Source organism: Myotis brandtii, unplaced genomic scaffold, assembly GCF_000412655.1.
Source record: "Myotis brandtii unplaced genomic scaffold, ASM41265v1 scaffold388, whole genome shotgun sequence".
Taxonomy (NCBI): Eukaryota; Metazoa; Chordata; class Mammalia; order Chiroptera; family Vespertilionidae; genus Myotis; species Myotis brandtii.
The window spans coordinates 387,056-395,470 of record NW_005364882.1 but is presented as its reverse complement, the minus strand read 5'-3'; positions in this window follow the sequence as shown (position 1 = coordinate 395,470).

Genomic DNA, 8,415 nt, shown 5'->3' with positions numbered 1-8,415 from the left:
CAATTAAGCATGACCCACCTACCAACAGACACTCATGTCTTTTTCCAATTCCCAGCATCCAAAGAGGTCAAATCTCTGGCAGAGGAACTTGGACCCAACAAGGAAGAACAAGGGGACTGCAGAATAACCTCATATGACTTGCTTGCACCATCACTCCCTTAAGCATTAAGCCCTAGAGATAACATTTAGTCCTCAATTGTGTTTCAGCCTCTGGTCCAGAAAAGCCACAAGGCCAGGCAGGGCAATGCCATGGCTGACATCAGAACGAGCTACAATGACTAATGACCCCTGCTCTGGTGCCAACCAATCAGTGGAGATCACTACCCTGAAAGGAAACACTGGGGAATCTGATGAATATTCTATTGAGATCCTTCCCTCAGAACTTAAAGCCCTGCCTTTAGAAGTCCTTAAAGCAGATGACCCTTCGCAGCTCTCTCCCTAGAGTACACCATACCTTTCCCCACCCACATCTTTCCCCAGGGTAAGCAGATATTGGCTCTCTCTCTCTTTCTCTCTCTCAATGCCTTCTTCCTTTAGGTATGTCTCTTTTCTTTCTTTCTCCTAAGCTCCAAGGGCCCTTTTTTTGCATCTGTAACTTCTCAACCCCACAGAGCTCAGCTGATTCACTTCTTCTACCTCTGTGACTTTCTAAATAAACTTTTGCTTGTATTTGAGTCTAGAATCTGAATTCTTTCTTAGCTGGAACTCAGGTACTGAGGTTGCTGAACCTAGGTCTAGTAATATTCTGGTGCTATTTCACCACTAACAAGTTGATCACACATAATATATTGGAAGGTCATATAGAGGGAAATTTTATAGCTGAAAATCCTTTCTTCTTTTAGGAATAAGCAATTTGTGATGAAAAATAATAAACTAATTTATTAGACTGACAAAAATTAGTAATGTGACTAGGTTTTTTTGATAGAAATATAAATCTAGATCAGTCTGATCAAATACTAGCTCTACAATAGCTGTATGCTTTGAGCAAGTAAATATTTCTGTGCCACAATGTTCTATTGTTCTATTCTGTAAAATGAAAGTAATAATGAGGAGACAGAAGAAAGCTAGGCAGACAGGGAGGAGGCCCAAGGGAGGGGATGCAGCTTGCAGACTTGGGCAGAATGTAGTTTGCTGATTGTACCACAGAGACAAACAAAAGGACCTAGAACAGAACCCAACTAGGCAAGAGTTGCTAGGACAACTCAGCTTGGTGGGGAAAGAAGGGAACATGGGAGACCTGAGCTTTAAAACGTATGGATGTTGCTAAGACAGGCAGCTTGCAGATAACCAATCACAATGCAGTGAGGCATATAACATTCCCAAGGATGTTGCTGAGGCACAATTCTTTGAAAGGACCAATCAGGAGCTGGTAATGCATATATCTACCCCTAGACAAGAAGCACACTCTCTTATTCCTCTTCTTCTCTTTCTAGTGCAATGGATTCTTTGAAAGGACCAATCAGGAGCTGGTAATGCATAAATCTACCCCTAGACAAGACACACACTTTCTTATTCTTCTTCTCTTTCTGGTGCAATGAGTTCCTGCCTCTCCTGTAGCAGAGGACCTGCTCCCCTGCACATGTGGGACTCCGCAGGTGGATTAATACACAGACTTTAATTAGCTTGGATGCTGCACTACTCTCTGCTGCAACGTGGGATGGAAGCTCTGGACACTGGCCTGCTTTTGGAGCCCCAGCTGCCCCTTTTCTAGGACTGGCTTGAAGGACACGGGACTTTGGAACCTGAAACAAAGAAGCTTCACCATTAGCCTGCATTGGGACCCCTCCTGTTGCTCCTTGCTACAGGGAATCCATCTATCTCTCAATAAACTTTGCTCCCACTAACTACGTTTTTCCGCAAATGAACTCAGACCCAAACAGAAATTTTGGTATCAATAACAGTCCTCATATTATAGAGTTATGATAATTATACTCATTAACACTTAATATTATTTAAACAATGGCTAGAATACAGCATATGATCAATATAATGTAAATGTTAAATAATGTTTTGTTCAATTTCATGACATATATATCTGCAATACACTTAGGAATATATAGAAAAAATGTCTGAGTTTACATAAGAAGTTAAGATAGATATCTAAGTCCTCCCTAAATTCTCTTTAATGATGATTCATGGTGGTATTTAGAAAGTTCATCCAGACAGATATAAGGACATTTTAGAAACAAAAAGGGATAACAACTATTGTTTAATAATCCATCAACAATATACATTTATGAGCTCTTTGATATTCACTTAAATATTTGTTAGAAAAAGTGCTTTATGATTCCCAGAATGAAGTTTTAAAAACTGTTAAACACGTTTGCATATACATGGATATATAAATAAAATATGCCCAAAAGCTTTTTTGGAAGCTGTAAGCTGAATATTTTCCCATAAGATGAGTTTCTGAAGTGGATGTTTTTATGGCTAAGGTATAAGCACTATACCTTAATATAGCAGCAGAAATAGTGCTGGTCTCATGAATTTAGTAAACACTTTCTCTGGGAAAAATATATCTATGCTAAAAGATACATAGTCTTACAAAAACATCATGCTAATAGAATTTTCAGTGCAAATTAAAGTTGCTTCTAAAACAAGGAACAATGTTCAACATATTTGCAAGCATAAAAAGAATTTTGAACTGCATCTGTAGCTTTGTTTTCAATTATAATACAACAGTCATTCATCCTATTGTAAAGGAGTTTGTGAGCTCTGTTAGCTCCTTATTGGTGCTATGAGGCAGACAAAAAATTGCATATTGTATGTTAAGCCTGTTCATAAAATATCTGAATTTCCTCCCCATCTCAAGCTGTGCCTTAAATGTTCCACATAGTATGAGGAAATTGTCCTTACTCTCCAAGCACATTATGAGTATATTCCAGGAATCACTTCTAAGACTATGTGAAATTATAACAGAAAATGTTGATCCTCCACCACACGTAATATTTTCAATATTTTAAAATTAACATATAATGATTGATCTCTGAGTTTTATAAGGGTGGGTTATTTAGGAGTCTGAATATGTTTGTTTTTGTTTTGTTTTTATTAAAAGTTCAACACTATACATTCTCTTCTAATACAAACTCTGCTAGAAACATAAGTATTTTATGGACTTTTATTTATTGAGATAAATGGGTGTGCACAATCATCACTGAGGTGGATGGTTGTCACTTTCTACTAATTGCATCCTTTTTACTGGGTCATACCTCAGACCTTTTTTTTTGGTGGTTCTCACTCTCTGTCATGAGTCTTCATACATGTGTCTTCTTTAAAAAAAAGAAAAGAAAATAGATTTTAAAGGAAAGTTAACACTTTCCACCTGTGATTTTTCTTAAATTATTCTTGACTATTATTACTGTAAAGGTCACAAAACTGGCATATGGACGCTGACGAGGCAGGGAAGGCTCCTGTTCCCCCAGGTCCCAAGACATTGGCCAAGACTGCTCTTCTCCATTCTTGGCTTCACTTTCACCAGTAAGTGCTTGCTCCTTCAGATTTTCTGATTTGAGAGGGCATCTGCAATATACAGTCTTGGCTAGACATGGTGAGAAGAGAAGCTTGAATATGCCACTTAATTTTTAACTGTAATTGCCATCCTTCCCTCCTGTTACATGAGGCTTTCGTTCAAGGGAAAACAGTTGCAATAAAAGTTTCCAAAATTAGGCATCTATCATAGAAGGTAACCTGAGAAACAAATAACACTGCCAGAAAGATATCTATGACCGACCAATCAATCAATAAATAAATCTAACACTAAAACCAGAGTTTGATGTAATGAAATAACTGCAGCAATCTTGAGAAACAAGAACAAAGTAAGAGGAATCACAATACAGGGTATCAAATTATACTACAAAACTATTGTAATCAAAACAGCCTGATACTGGCACAAGAACAGACATACAGATCAATGGAACAGAATAGAGAACCAAGAAGTTGACCCACACCATTATTCTTAATTAATATTTGACAGAGGAGGCAAAAGCATATGATGGAGCCAAGACAGTCTCTTGAATAACTGATGTTGGGAAAATTGGACAGATACATGCAAAAAAAAAAATAATAAAACCAGACCACCAACTTATACCATACACAAGAATAAACTCAAAAGACTTAAATGTAAGATGTGAAACCATAATAATCCTAGAAGACACCACAGGCAGAAAAATCTCAGACATCTCTCAGAGTAATATGTTTTCCGATACATATCCTAGGAGAAAGGAAATAAAGAAAAAAATAAACAAATGGGACTACATCAAAATAAAAGGTTTCTGCACAGCAAAAGAAACCATCAACAAAATGAAAAGGGTTCCCACTATATGAGAGAACATATTTGTCAATGAAACATCTGATAAGGGGGTAAGTTCCAAAATATATAAAGAACACATACAACTTAACAAAAGGAAGAAAATCCAATTAAAAAATGGGCAAGTGACTTAAATAGACACTTTTCCAAAGAGGACATACAGAGGGCCCAGAGACATATGAAAAAAGTGCTCAATGTCACTAATTATCAGAGAGCTGCAAATTAAAATGACCATGAGGTTTCACCTCACACCTGTCAGAATGACTACCATCAACATATAAACAAATGACAAGTAATATCAAAGATGTGGAGAAAAGGGAACCCTAGTACACTGCTGGTAGGAATGCAGATGGGCATAGCCACTATGGAAAAACAGTATGGAGTTTCCTTAAAAAAATTAAAGTTGGAACTGCCACTTGATCCAGTGATCCCACTTCTAGGAATATATATTAAGAATCATGAAACACTAATCAGAAAGGATATATGCACCCCTATGTTCATAGCAGCTCTATTTACAATAACTAAGATTTAGAAACAGCCCAAGTGCTCATCAGTAGATGAGTGGATAAAAAAATGGTGGTACAGCCGAAACCGGTTTGGCTCAGTGGATAGAGCGTCGGCCTTCGGACTGAAGGGTCCCAGGTTCGATTCCGGTCAAGGGCTTGTACCTGGGTTGCGGGCACATCCCCAGTGGGAGATGTGCAGGAGGCAGCTGATTGGTGTTTCTCTCTCATCGATGTTTCTAACTCCCTATCTCTCTCCCTTCCTCTCTGTAAAAAATCAATAAAATATATTTTTAAAAAAATAAAAATGGTGGTACATTTAAAAAATGGAATACTATGCAGCTGTAAAAAAAGAGGATCTCTTACCCTTGGAGACAGCATGGAAAACCTGGAGAATATTATGATAAGAAAAATAAGCCAGTCAGGGAAAAACTAGTATCACATGATCTCATTTGAAGGTGGAATCTAATGAACATAATAAACTGATGAACAAAATAGATCCAGAGACATTAAAGTATGCAACAAACTGACAAATTTCAGAGGGAAGGAGGGCAGGGAGATTAACCAAAGACCTTATATGCCTACTAGAGGCTCAGTGCATGAAATTCATGCACTGGGTGGGGGGGCCTTCAGCCTGGCCTTCGCACTCTTGCAGTCCAGGACTCTTGGGGTGTGTCTGCCTGATGGCTTAGGCCTGCTCCCTTAAGCCAGCAGTTGCACACCCCTCTCACAGTATGGGACCCCTTGCTCCTTACCTAAACATAGAACCATATAATCCTTCACATTTTGGTTCAAAATATGGAAAAAATATGTGCCCAGTCTAGAGGATCCTGCCACCACCACTGCGCTCACCAGCCATGAGTTTGGCTTATGGCTGAGTGGCGCTCCCCCTGTGGGAGTGCACTGACCACCTGGGGCAGCTCCTGTGTTAAGCATCTGCCTCCTGGTGGTCAGTGCACATCATAGCAACCAGTCGTTCTGGTCGTTCTGCCGCAAATGTGGGAGGCAACCAATGAATGTCCTCTCTCACATTGATGTTTCTCTCTCTGTCTCTCCCCCTCCCTTCCACTCTCTCTAAAAACAAAATAAATGAAAAAAATATCTTCAGGTGAGGATTAACAAAAAATAATAATAATTATACATTCTAATCTTTTATAACTATTTTATCAAATGATTAGAGGCCTGGTGCATGAAATTTATGCACTGGGGGGGGGCGGTCCCTCAGCCCAGCCTGCCCCCTCTCACAGTCCGGGAGCCCTCAGGGGATGTCCCTAGGGAGTGGGCCTAAGCTGCAGTCTGGCCTCCCTCTGCAGGGGGCAACCGGGATGATCAGGGGAAGGCACCGCCTCCATCACCCCACTGCTGCTGCCACTGCCGGCCGCTGCAGCCGCCAAGGTGTTTTCATCAACATGGACTCCAGTCCCTTCACCATGAAACAATGACAACTTTCTTTAGGCATTTTCAAGATGTCTCTTTCATAGGATATGTCATTTCTTTCTTTTTTTCTTTTTTTTTTTATCCTCACCTGAAGATATTTTTCCATTGATTTTTAGAGAGTGTGGAAGAGAGAGGGAAAGACAGAGAGAACATTAATGTAAGAGGGACACTTTGATTGGTTGCCTCCTGCATGAGCCCTGATCTGGGCCCCGGCCAGGGAAGAGCCTGCAACCTAGGTACATGCCCTTGATCAGAATCAAACCCAGACCCTGCGGTCCGCAGGCCTAGGCTCTATCCATTGAGCCAAACTGGCTAGGGCAGGATATGACATTTCTTAGTCCCTCCAGCAGTGGACCTTCGTTTTTTTCGCCAGGAGTGTGGTGAAAAACCCTAGATCACCTTTTTGGATTCTTATTACCCAAGTTACTAAGAATATTACCAGTGGCATACAGGGAGCTTAACCAATGAGTGGTCAGAAAGATGTTTCCTCTGTAGTTCACACCAATCGCCGGCTTGGCCCCCCTGCCAACACCTGCCCCAGGCGTGACGCCTCGGCCAGAGGCATCAACCCCCATCACCCTCCGATCGCAGGATCGGCCCCTTGCCCAGGCCTGATGTCTCCGCCAGAGGTGTCAGGCCTGGGCAGGGGAACTCCATCTTCCCCTGATCACTGGCTCTGCCCCCCGCCCAGGCCTGATGCCTCTGGCCCAGGTGTCAGGCCTGGGCAGGGGACCCTCATATCCCCCTGATCACCGGTTCCACCCCCCACCCAGGCCTGACGCCTCGGCCAGAGGGGTTGGCATCAGGCCTGGGCAGGGGACCCCCAGACCCCTCTGATTGCCCACTCCGCCTCCCGCCCAGGCCTGACGCCTCGGCCAGAGGGGTCGACCTCCATCACCCTCTGATCGCCGGATCGGCCCTTGCCCAGGCCTGATGCCTCTGCCAGAGGTGTCAGACCTGGGCAGGGGACCCCCATGTCCCCCGGATCACTGGCTTCTGGGCGGCTTCTGGGGCTTCTGGGGCCAGCCTGCAGCCTGGGATGGCAGCTCACGCTGGCGGCTGTGCTGTCCCGCCCTGCCTGCAGTATGCAAATTAGCCGCCATCTTTGTTGGCGGTTAATTTGCATATCGTGCTGATTAGCTGATGGAAGGTGTAGGGAGGGTACGGTCAATTACCATGTTTGCCTATTATTAGATAGGATATGTGTAACCTATGGACAGATAATAGTGAGATGAAGACCTGGGGAAGGTGTGGGAGCAGGGTTTAGGGATTAATGGGGGGAAAAAGAGGACATCTATAATACTTTCAACAATAAAGATAAATTAAAAACAAACAAACAAACAAGAACAAATGATTGTATAGATGGTATGGTACTTGTATATAAGAAAAGGCATAAATAAAAGCATATATATTTTTAAAAAGTAAAAAACTTACCTCAATAATGGCCCTCAAGTGTACCTGCAAGGTGATTTCTTTCCCCTCAGATTATAATAAAGGAGAAAATGACATGTCACATAAATAAGTAAAGTGAAAAGATATGGGAGTTGAACAAAAACCTAAAGGAAATATTAGGTATTGAAAACAGATATATTAAAAATAGGTAATTAAGAAAAACTAACTCCAGGTAACCTTTCATCTGAATAAAAACTGTCATGAAGTACACCAGAGCTTCATTTTGACAATGTCTATAGTTAGTAAAGACATTGGAGTGGCTCCAGGATGGAAGGAATGTCTGTAAGATTCCAGGCTGAAGAGACCAGGGGTTGGAATTCAAGCTATAAGAAATCCTTCCCTTTTGTCCATTCACATTTCTTTGTTTGCCTCTGTTTCTTCAAACATGATGGCCAACTCTCTCCTAAGACCCATTTTCTCCACATAACATACAGGCTGACAAATACCTAATGCCTACAGGAAAAACCTCATGAGTCAAGTAAAAAATAAACCTCACTTTCACCTCCAGTTCAGGAAATGTAGAGGAAGGGCACATAATTTTTCCATATTTTTAACCAAAATGTGCAGGATGATATGGTTTTATGTTTGGCTACATCATAAGATAAGGCTGGACACCAGGCATGAGAGTCACACAAGACCACATGGAGAAAGGACCCTTTTCACAAAGGGATCTTTGGTGTCTATCTTTATATCTCTAGCACCAATCTCTATGTCAAG